We start from the raw sequence: 14273 nt of genomic DNA on the forward strand, positions 1-14273 counted from the left end.
TAATAAAATACCACAAAATTTGTTCATTTTAAGGTAATAAAGCATGTTTTTAAAAAAATTTACAAAATTTATACACAATGTGTTTCACACTATTTTTATTCATATTGTTTTCATACAATAATTCCTAAGCATTATGTTTTATAAAATTAATCACCATGGGATCTTGCCCATCATTACCACGTCTTTTCTTTTCATTTCTTACTTTTTTTAAAATAAAATTGTTATTTTAAAGAAAGTTTACAGAAAGTTAATTTTTTTCTTGCAATGCAACACATCTTTCTTTTTTTTATTTTAATTAAAGTTTACAGAGACTTTGGATTTTCATTCATTCATTGTTGCATTCATTGTTTCCTCCCTGCCCACCCCTGCCCCCAGTTTGCTTTTCTCTTTAAAAAGTGAAAAAAAAAAAAAATTCATTGTTATACAACCTCCACCCTGAACCAGTCCACTCCACTCCATTATGCAGGTTTCATTCTAAACACTTCTCAAGACAATAATACCTAATCATATATTCCTCCTAAACAGTTCTCTCCCTCATCTGTTTCAATGTAGTATACCCTATTTATTATTATTATTATTCATTTAATGAACTTTTACAGAGACTTTGTATTTCCATACATTCATTTTTGCACATTTTCTTCTCTCCCACTCCTTATAAAGTACTTTTAAGACAAAAAGAAATTATGAATGTCTTTGGGGAGTTTACGGTTACAAATACTATCCAAGAACAAAGAGAGGAATATTGTTTATGCCTTATCTGAAAGTGTACAGACTCTATCCCTGAAGATGAGTGCTCAGTATAACTTAACTCCTGTTCCTTTACCCGCCTCCCACCTTTTTTTAATTTGAAATGTTAATGAAGGTTTATAGAAACTTTGGATTTCCATTCATTCATTGTTGCGCATTTTCCTCCCTGCCCAACCCTTCCCCTCATTTGGTTTTTCTCTTTGAAAAGTAAAAAACAAACAAACAAACAAAAAACCAACTAACTTTTGTTATTTTACAGTTCCCCCAGTACACCAGTCCACTCTACCCTGCAGCTCTCATTCTGGACATTTGTCTTGAAAATAATACCTAATCATATATTCCTTTCAAACAGTTCTCTCCCTCATCTGTTGCAACGCAGTATACATTGTTTATACCCTCTTTTCTTATATTCATTCCCTCAAGCCCCGACGTCAGTACTGCTTTACAACAGTGGCATTATGCAGTATTTTTCTCTTTGTGGCTGAGGTATTTCCCTCAGTACACTGTCCTCTAGGGTCACTCATTTTGTAAAATATTTCATTTCTTTCTTTCCAATGCCACATAGCATTCCATTATGTGAATATACCACAGCTTCTCTGTCCACTAGTTTGTTGATGAGCACTTGGTTTGTTTTCAACTCTCTGCTATTGTGAACAAAGCAGCAATAAAATGGGTGTGCATATATCTCCTTGGGTTTATTTAGGGTATATTCCCAGTAGTGGAATTTGTAGGTTCAATGGTATTTCCATTACCAACTTTTTTAGAAAGTGCCATACTGCCTTCCATAGTGATTGCATCATTTTACACTCTTATCAAAGGTGAATAAGGGTTCCAATTTCTCCACAACCTCATCAGCATTTGTTGTTTGCAGTTCTGTTAAATTTTGCTAATCTTACTGGGGTGTGATATCTCATAGTTTTATTGATTTGCATCTCTCTTAGAGCTAGGGATTTTGTACATTCTTCATGTTTGATCGCCACCTAAATGTCTTCTTTGGTGAAGTATCTGTTCATATTCTGTGCCCGTTTTGCAATTGGGTTGTTTACCTTTCTCTTATTGTGGTGCTGGGGTATTCATACATTCTAGATATAAGTCCCTTATCAGACATATCATTACCAATTTTTTTTTTACACCAAGGCTGTGACTTCCCTTTTTTTTGGAATTGCATATGGATTTTATTCTTAGAAGATCCCAATCTTCTCTTTTATCTTCTCCTGATTGTAGGTTTTTCAGGATGTTTGGAAGACTTTTAATGCTGTGGATTTAAGCTTCTAGAGTTCTTCCAAGCTTTTCTCTATTGAAGTTTACAGTCCTTGGTTTTAGTCCTAGGTCCTTGATCCACTTTGAGTTGGTTTTTGTATATGAAGTGAGGTGTGGATCCTGCTTGAATTTTCTACACATAGCTTTCCAATTTTGCTAATGCCATTTGTTTAAAAGGCTGTCATTTCCCCACTTAGTTCATCTTCTTGCCAAAAATTAGCTGACTATATTTAGATGAGCTGATTTCTGGATTCTCAATTCAATTCCATTTATTTTTTATGTCTGTCATTGTACCAGTACCACCTTCTCTTGACTACCATGACAGTGCAGTAGGATTTGAAATGAGGGAGTGAGATGCCTCCTACTTTGTTTCTCTTTTAAGGAGTGCTTTGCTTATTCTGGGCCTATTTCCATTGCAAGTGAAATTAGAAAATAGTCTTTTCCATCTCACTGAAAATTAGAATTGATATTTGTATTGGGATTGCATTGTATGTATAAATTGCCTTTGGTTGTATTGTCATTTTCACAATATTGAGTCTTCCTATATATGAGTAAGGTATATTCTTATAATTCTATAGGTCTATTTTTGTTTCTTGTAGTAATGTTTTGTAATTTTCTATGAAGAGATACTTTGTGTGTGATTAATGAATATGGATGTACATTGTTGTTATTGTGTGCCATCGAGTCACATCCAACCCATAGCTGACCTTCCAGCAGATTTTCAGACGCAGTTCATCCCACTGGAGGAGATTGCCCATCCTTCTCCTGTGAAGCAGCTGGTGGATTGGAACCACTCACCTTCAGGACTGCAGAGCAGCTTCTTGCCACTAGGCCACCAACACAAATAGATTCATCCTACAGAGGGTTAAACCAGGCTGCTCCTTGGAGGCAAGGATTCTGGGGCTTCGCCTGACATACTTTGGACATGTTGTAAGGAGAGACAGGTCTTTGGAGAGGGACATCATGCTGGGCAGAGTGGAGGGACAGCACAGGAGGGGAAGACCCTCTATGAGGTGGATTGATTCAGTGACTGGGGTAATCGGGATGGATGTGTCAGAGGCAGTGAGATTGGCACAGGATAGAGCAGGGTTTAGGGCTGTTGTACATAGGGTCGCTATGAGTCGCAGGCGACTTGACGGCACATAACAACAACAACAACAACAACAGATACTTTGTGGTTCTAGTTAAAATTACTCCCAAGTTTAATCTTGTGTTTAGCCTTTGGGAAGTGTATTGTTTTTCTTAGCTCCAGTTCTGTATTCTCTTTTTCACTGTAGAGAACTGCAATTGATTTTTGTATGTTGATCTTGTATCCAGCCACTTTGCTGAATTGGTCAACTATGTCCAGTTGTTTTCTTGCTGAGTCTTTAGGGTTTTCTATGTATACTATCATATAATCTGTATGGAGATATACTTTTACATCCTCTTTGCCAATTTGGATACCTCTTATTTCCTTTACTTGTCTTATTGCTATCACTAAGATGTCCAAAACAATATTGAACAGGAGAGATGATAGTGGGCATCTTTGCCTAGTTCCTCTTTTAAAAGGGAATGTTTATAGTCTGTCTGTATTGTTGACTCTTAGGTTTGCATATACTATTTTGAGGAAATTCCTCTATAATCATATTTTGTTGAGTGTTTTAATCAGGAAACAGTGTTGGTTTCTGTCAAAGGCCTTTTTTGCATCAATTGATATATGCTTTTTGTTCTTTTTTTTTTTTGTTAAAATGATGAGTTGCACGGATTGTTTTTCTTATATTGAACTATCCTGTATATCTGTTATGAATCTCACTTGGTTATGGTGAATTATGTTTTTGATGTATCATCGGATTCTATTGGCCAATATTTTATTCAGGATTTTTGTATTTATGTTCATGAGAGATATTGGCCTATGATATATATATATATATTTCATGTCTTTATCTGGCTTTGTTGTCAAGGATATGTTTTCTTCATAGAATGAGCATAAGAAAATTTAATCTTTTTCTATTTTCTGAAATAGTTTATGTAGAAATGGAGACAGTTCTCTGAATGTTTGATAGAATTCACTTGCAAAATCATCTGGTCTAGGGGTTATTTTGGCTGGACGTTTTCTTATTACCTCTTCAATTTCTTCATTTGTAATGGGTTTGTTCAGGTGTTCAATTTCGGTTTGCCTCAGTTTAAGTAAGTTGTGAACTTCTAGGTATTTGACCATTTCCTCTAGGCTTTCATATTTGTTTGAGTATAGTTTTTCATAATATTCCATGGTTAGCCTTTTTAATTTAGTTGGTTCTGTTATGATATTGTCCATTTCAGTTTTTATTTGAATTATTTGTGTCTCTTCCTGATTTTCCTTTGTTAGTTTTGCTAAAAGTCTGTTGATTTTATTGTTTTTGAATAACCTACTCCTAGTTTTGTTCATGGTTTCAATTATTTTTCTGTTTTCTACTTATTTCTGCCCTAATTTTTATAATTTCAGTTTTTTTAGAAGGTTTCAGATTTTCTTGTTCTTTTCCAATTTATTGGAGATGTTAGGTTAGAGAGTCAATGGTCATTTTTTCCTCCCTTTTGATGTATTTGCTTATTCCTATAAATTGACCCCTGACTACTCTTGGTTCTTTCCCATAGGTTTTGGTAAGTGGTGTTTTATTGTCATTTGTTTCAAGAATATTTTTTATTTCATTTTTTATTTCTTCCAGTTTGCACTCATATTCAAGCAAGGTATTGTTCAGTTTCCAAATGTATAGGGTTTCTTTTCTTTTTTATCCTCTTGTTATTAATTTCTAATTTTGAAGCATTGTGGCTTATGAATATGCTTTATATTATTTCTATGTTTGTTAATTTACTGATGCTTGCCTTGTGGTCTATTCTCAAGAATGTTCCAGGCATATTGGAAAAGAATGTACACCATGCTTTTTTGGAGGTGCATTAGACTATAAATATCTATGACATTGACTTGGTTTACTGTGTGGTTTACTTCTTCAGAATCTTTGTTGAATTTCTTTCCGGTAGTTCTATCTTTTCTTCAGAGTGGTATATTTAAGTCTCCAACTAAAATAGTGTCATCTATTTCCTTCTTCAGTTTTTTTTTTTCATGTTAGTTTTATATATTTTGCACATCCTTCATTTGGTGCACAGATATTTATTATTGCCATGTCCTCTTGTTCGATTGACTCTTTAAGCATTACATGGTGATCTTCCTTGTCCTTTGTGATGGTTTTTGCATTGAAATTAATTTTATCAATGATAAATATCGCTACTCCTGCTTTTTTCCCCCTAGTAGCCATTTGTGTGATATATTTTTTTTTCCTCACCCTTTTATTTTTAGTCTTTCTTTGTCTTAATTTTTTCAGGTGTGTGTCTTGTAGACAGTATATCGATGGATTGTTTTTTTAAATCCAATCTGGTACTCTTTCTTCTGTGGTAGATTTAAGCTATTTACATTAAGTATAATTATTGAGAGGGACAATTTTATTGCTATCATTGTGTTGGGGTATTTTTGGTGTTGTTGCTAGTTACTTTAGTCCATCCTGCATTCTGTGACACATATGTAAGAAGAATGTCTCTCAATGTTTCCTTGCAATGTTGGTCTTGTTTTTACAAACTCCCTTAGGTTCTTTTTTTCTGGGAATATCTTGATATCTCCTTCATATTTGATGGACAATTTATCTGGGTAAAATATTCTTGGTTGACAGTTGTGTTCTTTGAGTGTTTGGGATATATCATTCTACTGTCTTCTTGCTTGCGTGGTTTCTGCTGAGAAATTGGCACTTCATCCAATTTTCTCTCCATTATAGGATACATTTTCTTTCTTTCTAGCTGCTTTCATCATTTTCTTTCGTTCTGGCAAATTTGACTATGATATTCTCTGTTGGTTCTTTTTATTGGGGGGTCTATTCAATATGATGTTCTCTCAGATTCTTGAATATTTATTTTGTCATTCTTCATTATGCCTTGGAAGTTTTCTTCTAGAACTTCTTCCACAACTTTTTTGGTGTGTTTACTTGATTCTTCCTATTCTGGGATTCAGATGCTACACGTTATTTCTCTAGATGGTGTCCCACATTATTCTTAAGTTTTCTAATTTTTTTATTCCTTTTGATTTTGGTTTTTGCTCTAGCAGATCATTGGTGACAATACCATCTTCTGTTTCACTGGTTCTGTGCGCCATCTTTTCACCTCTGTTTATGTGTCCCTACATCATTTTGACAGCATCTAATACATTGGACCTCATATTTTGGATCATGGTTTCTTGTTTTTCCAGATCCTCTAATGCCTCATTTGTTTTACCTGCATTTTTGTAAAGTGCCCCCTGGTTTTTGCTTGCAGTGTCCTGTAATTCTTCAAGTGTGTCTTTCACCCACCGAAAATATTCAGTCATTGTTCTTTAAATTCTGTGTCTGAAAGTTCCATCAGATTTTCTGGCTACAGGAAATCCATTGATACTGTCTCACTTTTGGGGGGCAACATCTTGCTTTATGCTTGTTTATGGTGTAAGGTGGCTTGCTTCTTACATAACATTGTTGTAGTAGAGTTTTTCATGCCTGAGGTGATGGTAGGTTCTTGATCTGAAGTCACTGCTACAGAAAGGGGTGTGGCAGCTATACTGCCTGTGTTTCTCTCTGAACTTCTAAACCAAGGGAAGTTGAAGTTCAAGGCCTGTGAAAGTGGCCTGTTCTGTTGGATAATTGTTGAAGCTAAGTCATACCATGGTGCTCTAGATTAAAGGCAGTTAGTTCACTGGACATGAGGCGATGTAAAGCTAAGTGGAAGGCAGGCACAGCCAGGTCAAACATGTGCACAAGCATACACTTGGTGGGCATGCATGCAGATGCTCATCAGGTGGGCACGTGTGGGGACCTCACTCAGATTCTAGCTGCTCAGGTGGGCATGTGTGGAGATCTCACTCAGATTTCAGTTTTCTGGCTTGCACTCAGAAGGACTTGCATCTGGTTGGGTTCACGTTCTGATAGGTCTCATGTATTGGTGGGTTCACATTCTGGCAGCCTCACATTACCACCTTGTCTTGCCATATTTTAATGGTATTGTGAATCTGAACTCAAATGATTATTATATTTAGTGAATCATAATCTTTTCTTAAGATATTTTCTATTCTTTATATAAAATAATTAAAAAATAAATCTTGTTTCTGCTTATCCTATGGTTAGGAACCAGTTTTATAAAGAAAATAATAATGCATATACATTTTCTGAACTACTTTGTCAGAGAGAGAGAGAACACAATCTTTCTGCTAGACAGAGTTTATGAGAGGAAAAGCTCACAAGCAAGAAATGGAGAAATCACAGCAAAGTGCTTTGAACTATGCAGAATTTTATTCTCTCTTAGGATACAATGGAGTAGAATTTTATTCTTTTATTAAGGCTAATAAAGGTTTACATATTCAGCAATTTTGGAGTAAGCTGTAGGGTTTCCCAGGGACTGACCAACCTAGGTGGTATTAGGCAAATGAAATGTTCTGGGTCATTTCTTAGGGATGAATTTTGGACTCGTGTGCATCACTTATTATGGAAAGATGTACAAGCACCATTGCTTATGTTCCCTACCTCAAGTACCAAGTCTATTGTATGATTCTCAGCTTTATCTGGAGAGTTTCTTCTGCTTATACCTCAGACACCAGTTTGAATGAGTTTGGCTTAAGAACATCTTAAAAGGAAATATTGGATTCAATGCAATGTCAATCCAAATTCCAGAACTATTTTACACTAGAAAGCAAAAGAGCCACAAGAATTAACACAGCACAAAAAGAAGACAATTTCGTTGAAGCTACAAAAATTAAAGCAACATAATATGAAAAAATGAATGGGCACATTGGTTTATGGCAAATAATTGAAGACTTCGGAAAAGGTAATTGTAAATATGATCTATTGATCAATAACAAGGAAGCATGATAAATCCAATGATCAAAATACAGTTTTCAACAAATGGCACTGAACCTACAGATGATGAAAAATGAACATAAACACAAATCTTCTCCTTACACAAAACTAAAAATAGATCATAGATCTAAATATAAATGCAAATCCATAAAACTACTGGTTGGAAAGTAGAAGAAATCTACCTACATGCCTTAAATTTGGTGCTGAGTTTTTAGGTGTATATAGCATAAGTATAGTTAGTCATAAAGAAGAATTCTAAAGCTGGCCAAAAGGTGTGTATATTTCACCAATGAATATAGACAGGCCAAATAAAGCTAAGAAAAAATCAACATAACTTTTCACTTATTGTAACCTAACAAAGTGTCATTGGTTGCCTAGTTAGTAGGGAGTTGTCAGGAATTGTGTAGCTAAACCAAAAACAATGCCTTTCTGAAAGTTTATATAAAAAAGGAACTCTTCCGAGTGACCATGTTCTGTGTTATTTGCAGCCTTGACAACCTAATAAATCCATTCTGACTCAAAGACAATGTGGAATTTTTGTTTGTTTGGTTGGTTTAAACATCATTGATTCTGTTTTTAATCAGTAGACCCATTACATAAAAGAAGGAAAAGTTCACTTCCTGGAATGTCTAATCCTCACAATCCTTTTAAGTTGCCTTTATACCATTAGGGAAATGTAAATTAAATGTAAGTTAAAACCTTAAAACTTCCTGTTAGGTGTTCTTGAGTAACCTCTGACACATATTGTCTTTATTATGTGTTCTTGAGTTAGAAATGACTCATCCTGATCCTCTAGTGGATTTCAGAGGCAGTAAATCACACAGGAGATTGTCCATCTTTCTTCAGGAGAGCAGCTAGTGAACAAGAACTGTGTAAGTTTAGGTTGGCAGCACAACTCCTTACCATTAAGTTACCAGAGTTCTTGCACTCTGGACATGTTGCTGTGAGAGGTTTCTCTTTGGAAAGAAATATCATCTTTGAAAAGGTGGACGGTCAGAAAAAGAGAGGAAGTCCTGTAATTTGGTGAATTGACACTGTAACTGCAGTAATGACCTAAAGTATCAAGATGATGAAGATGGCACAGTACAGAATAAGACTTAGGTTTATTGTTCATGGAGACATTATGAGTCATATTCAACTGAATCTAGAAGCAACATCACTACCATAGCAAAAACAAATATATTTTACAAACATCATGGACCTAAGATGTTCTGGTAGCCTAGTGGCAGGAAGCTGTGGTGCAATCCCGAAGGAATGAGGTTTGAGGTCACCAGCCATTCCACAGAAGAACGATGGGCAATCTTATCCCATGTGATTAACTGTCTCTGAAAACCCACAGGAGGGTCAGCTGTGGGTCATATCTGACTTTATAGTACACAGCAACAACAGTCAGAAGGCTTCCCTTATAAAGTAATATTTAAAGGAAGATTTACAAAAACTATGACCATATGGCTTCCCATATGTCTGGAGTGGGAAGAAATTGAAAACGTCTTCCAAGAAATGAATTACTTGCAATGTGTTCTGGGCAAATTCTAAAATAATAGAACAAATATGCCAATTTAGTTTCTTTCGATCTTATTTTTCATTTGCAATTTGCATTTTTTAAATGTAATTATCATTTTCATGTTAAGTTTGTGCTTGGTTTATGCAGTAAAGACACTGTTTGTTTGTTTTAAAGTTTGTAAAATTTCTCTGGTTGTTGTTGTTATGTGCCCTCAAGTAAACTGTGACTCATAGGGACATTATGAACAATAGCTCTGAACCATCCAGTATCCTGAGCTAATCTCATTGTCTCTGATACACCTTCCTCCCTTTACTCAGGTTACTGTGTCAATCTATTTCATTCAGGGTCTTTTTGTCTTTTGCTGATCCTCAAACCTTCCAATCATGATTTTTCCAAGGACTGGTCCCTCCTGGAATCATGTCCAAAGTATATGAGATAGAATTTCAAAGTCCTTGCCTCCAGTGAGCAACCTGGTTTCACTCTCTATAGGACAAACCTATTTGTTCTTCTCCAGCACTACAACTCAAAGGCATCATTTTTCTGTCAGCTATAGTCATTGTCCAGCTCTCTGAAGCCTAACAAGTAATTGTGAAGACCATGGCCTGGATCAGGCATACCTTGACTCTAGACTGACATGTTCCTGACAACAGTGCTTCTCAACGCAATTCATCTTTTGATTTCCTGACTGCTGATGCCAAGAGTGTTTTTGTTGTTGTTGAGTTGTGTAGAGTCAGAACTGATCATAGCTGACTCACCAGTGGGTTTTCAGAAGCAGTTAATTGTACAGGAGGAGATTGCCCATCCTTCTCCCATGAGACAGCTGGTGACCTCGAGCCACATACCTTTGGGATTTCACCACAGCTTCTTACCACTAGGCCACCAGAGCTCAATCTTGTCTCTATCTGTCATGATACTACCAATTGGCTTAAAGCTGAGAATCTTTGTTTTCTTGATGTTCAGCTGCAATCCATATTGAAGACAGCAGTCCTTGACCTTCTACAGCAAATGCTTCAAATTCTCCTCAGTTTTGGCAAACAAGGTTGTGTCATCTGCAGAACATAGTTTGATAAGTCTTCCTATAATCCTGATATCATATCCCTCCTCATAAAATTCAACCTCTTGAATGATCTGTTCCACATATTGATTGAAAAAGAATGGAGAGAGGACACAAAGCTGATACACTCTTTTCATGAACTATGTAGTGTTTTCTTTCTCTGCTCTAATGGCTGCTTCCTGATCTAACAATAGGTTTTGCATGAGCACAATCACATGCTTTAGAATTCCTATTCTTCTCAAATTAAGCCACAATTTGTTGTTATCCACATAGTCAAATACCTTTGTGTAGTCAATAAAACACAGTTCCTCTGGTACTCTTTGGTTTCAACCAAGATCCAGCTGAAATTGTCAGTAATGTCCTTAGTGATGTGGCCTCTTCCAAACCCAGCTTGTATTTCTGAGTCCTCTGTAAATATACTGTTCTAGTTTATTTTGCTTTTTAAAAATAATCTTCAGCATGATGTTGCTTGTATGTCAAATTAGTGATATTGTTCAAAATTTTTCACGCTCTGTCAGATTACCTTTTTTGTTTTGAATGGAAATAAATATAAATCTCTTTCAGTCAGTTGACCAGGTAGCTGACCTCCAGATTTCTTAGCACAACCTGGTAAGAATTTCTAGGGCAGAAATTGTTTGTTGTCAATTGGTATGCCATTAATTCCTAGGGCCTTGCTCTTTTGTAAATTCCTTCAGAGCAGCTTAAATGTCCTCCTTCATTACCATTGTCTCTTCATCATATGTCATTTGATGAAATTCTTCTGTGTCAGCCAATTCATTTTGGCACAGTGTCTCTGTGTACTCTTTCCATCTTCTTTTGATGTTTTATGGATTATTCAAAATTCTTCCCATAGCATCTTTATGTATTGCAACTCAAGATTTGAATTTGTCTTCAGATACTTCAACTTGAGAAATGTCAAGAAGGTTAGTACTTTTTTATTTTCTCACTCCAGCTCTTTGCATATTTCATTATAATACTTTGCTAAGCTTCCCTTTGTTTAGCTCATCACCATCACTAGAGAGTAGAGAGATAACGAGAGAATAGAAATGTCTAGAAACCGAAGCTATCATACCAGGAATTAGTTGGGGACAAGTAGGAAAGGGGTGATGGTGGGGCAAGGAGAGAGAACGGAGTGGGGTGCTGGTAGGATGGGGCAGGTGGTGGGAACACAATACACATGCTGAGAGCAGGCTTGTTCTTAGGTGCTGTCAGTTTGGCGGCGGCTCATAGTGGTGCTATGTACAACAAATTGACACAACTTAGCTGATAAATAATTTTGGTGCGTTTCTTAGAAACAAACACACAGAAATATTTTCTTTTTCACAATTAAATAAGAATCATAAGCTAATCATATGAAACTAAAAATGGAGATTGAGAGTCTGCAAAAATAAAACTAAACATTTTTCACTACTTCTTGATGATATTTAATTTAATAAGCTGTCTGTTGATTTCGAATCTGCTTTTCTAACTGAAATTTATGTATATTATTTAATATATTATACTCAAAAAGTACTTTCTGTCAACAGAATTAATTTTTGCTGTTACCATGTGTTTTATTAATGGAAACAAATAAGGAGTGTTTTCAGGAACCATGTTAAAATCAAGGAATTTTTTTTTATTTATTTTTGAGGCAACTTGAGTTTTGTGAGATAGGTCTGTCCAAGTGACACTTATGATGTTATTGTTGTTGTTGTTGTTATGTGCTGTCAAGTTGCCTATCACTTAAAGTTACCTTATGTACAAGAGGTCTGAAGCCTATCCTGTTCTGAGCCAGTTTAAACAGAATCTACACCACTCCACAGCTACCCCATTGCCCCAGTTACTGTATCAAATGTTGTTCTAATTGTATATCATGGAGTCGGAACCGACCCGTAACTGACTCTCCACTGAGTTTTCACAGGCAGTTAATAACATTTGAAAAGAGATTGTCCCTCGTTTTTATTGGAGCAGTTAGAGGCCTTGAATGCCTTTGGGATTGCAGTGCAGCTTCTTTTCACTAGGCCACCAGAGCTCCAAATAGGACTAGAGAAATGAGTTCTCTAAATCCATGCAGTAAAACAGGTCTCCATTAGCAGTTCAATGTATATAATTGGGTGACACTTTCTCAAGAAATCAAGAGCCTGTAAAAACTGGTGGGTAATATATGCTCCACAGGTTATGAAAGGGTTAAGCACTGAATACATATGAAAAAATTTGGCAAAGAAGAGACAAATGTGGACTGCCTTATACATTAATTTCTATTACTTTCTGGAAATTTAAAAGACCAATGGATCAGTAAGTATAAATTAACTCAATTCTGACATTGGGTACCTTCTAAAACAAGGCCACTTTTCTGCTTCAGCTAGTACGTGATTGGATAGATTTTACTTTCCTCTTCCACTCTAAGAGTACATAAATCAGTACACAACAGGATTATACTTCAGGAAATTGGTCATTGTGTTTGAAAGCTATCTCAATAATCTAATGTAGGGAAAAAACAGACATTTTAGGAAAAATTTATCAGATCTTCTCTACTTAGATTTTTGTCCTATGTGTGTTTTGAGTTTTCTCCAAAATAAAATTCATATTTAAACAATTTGAAAAGATGCCTTTTTGAGGTACAGCAGAACATTGAAAAATATAGAATCAAAACAAGTAGAATAGAGTTTTATTTAAAAGTAGAGCAATCATACATTCTATGCAATAAGGCGAATGATAAGTCCGCAGTATTAAGCCATTCTTTATCTCGTATTCTTTAGATTTCCTATATTCATGTCAATCAAAACAGAGAAATAATAAATGATACTTGGGGTAGGTCCCCAGGACAAACACCCGCTCTGTTACCTGTGCACTTTCATCAGCATTTTTTGACAAAATGCTTGTCTGGCAAGCTGAGCATTCAAATTAAAACGTGTATCAGGGCTATCCACTCCCAAAATAACAGGCCTTAAAAAACGTATGTACAATAGACCACAACTTAGATTAAATTAGCAGATATGACACCAGAGGCTGAGCCTTCATATTGGGAATCACAAAGGAGGAGGAAGAGTTTACAAACAGATGCTAATGATTGGAATGTGGTATGTGAGAATTATGAATGAAGGGAAATTAGTAATTTTAAGGAAGAAATGAAATACACAAATATTGACAAACTAAGCATTGGTTAAATAAAATGTATTGGCACGGGGCATTATTGAACAGACAGTAATAGGATATAGTATCCTGGAAATAAAAAGGTCAGGAAAAAAAAAGAGTCCCATTCATAGTTAAAAAGACCATTTCTAGATCCATAATATAATACAATGTTGTGAATGACAGGATAAAATCCATATACATACAAGGACAACCTCTTTACACTACTATCATTCAAGTTTTTTCACCAATAGCCGGAAGAAAGAAAAAGAAATAAATGACTTCTGCCAAGTGTTGCAATTGGAAATTGATGGAACATGTAACAAAGATTCACTAACAATGAGTGACAGGGATGCAAAGTTGGGATACAGAAGAAGCAACAGTAGCCAGGAAACATGGATTTGGGGACAGAAATGAGGCTAGAGACAGAATAATGGGATTTTGTACAATGAATTATTTATTCAATGCAAATACCATTTACAAGAAACACAAACAGCAACTAGACTTCACCTGATGGCCTACATTGTTGTTGTTGTTGTTATGTGCCATCGAGTCGTTTGCGACTCATAGCGACCCTATGTACAACAGCCCTAAACCGTGCTCTATCCCGTGCCAATCTCATTGTCTCTGACACACCCATCCCGATTACCCCAGTCACTGAATCAATCCACCTCATAGAGGGTCTTCCTCTGCTGCGTTGTCCCTCCACTCTGCTCAG

The 14273-nt window shown here is 35.8% G+C and overlaps 1 pseudogene; it reads left to right on the forward strand.

The window, feature by feature from the left end:
• Positions 1-6735: 6735 nt before the first annotated feature.
• Positions 6736-14273, forward strand: part of LOC102867182 — an 85352-nt pseudogene continuing 77814 nt past the window's right edge.

This window comes from Elephantulus edwardii, unplaced genomic scaffold (assembly GCF_000299155.1).
Source record: "Elephantulus edwardii isolate Elephantulus edwardi_28Jun2011 unplaced genomic scaffold, EleEdw1.0 scaffold00110, whole genome shotgun sequence".
Taxonomy (NCBI): Eukaryota; Metazoa; Chordata; class Mammalia; order Macroscelidea; family Macroscelididae; genus Elephantulus; species Elephantulus edwardii.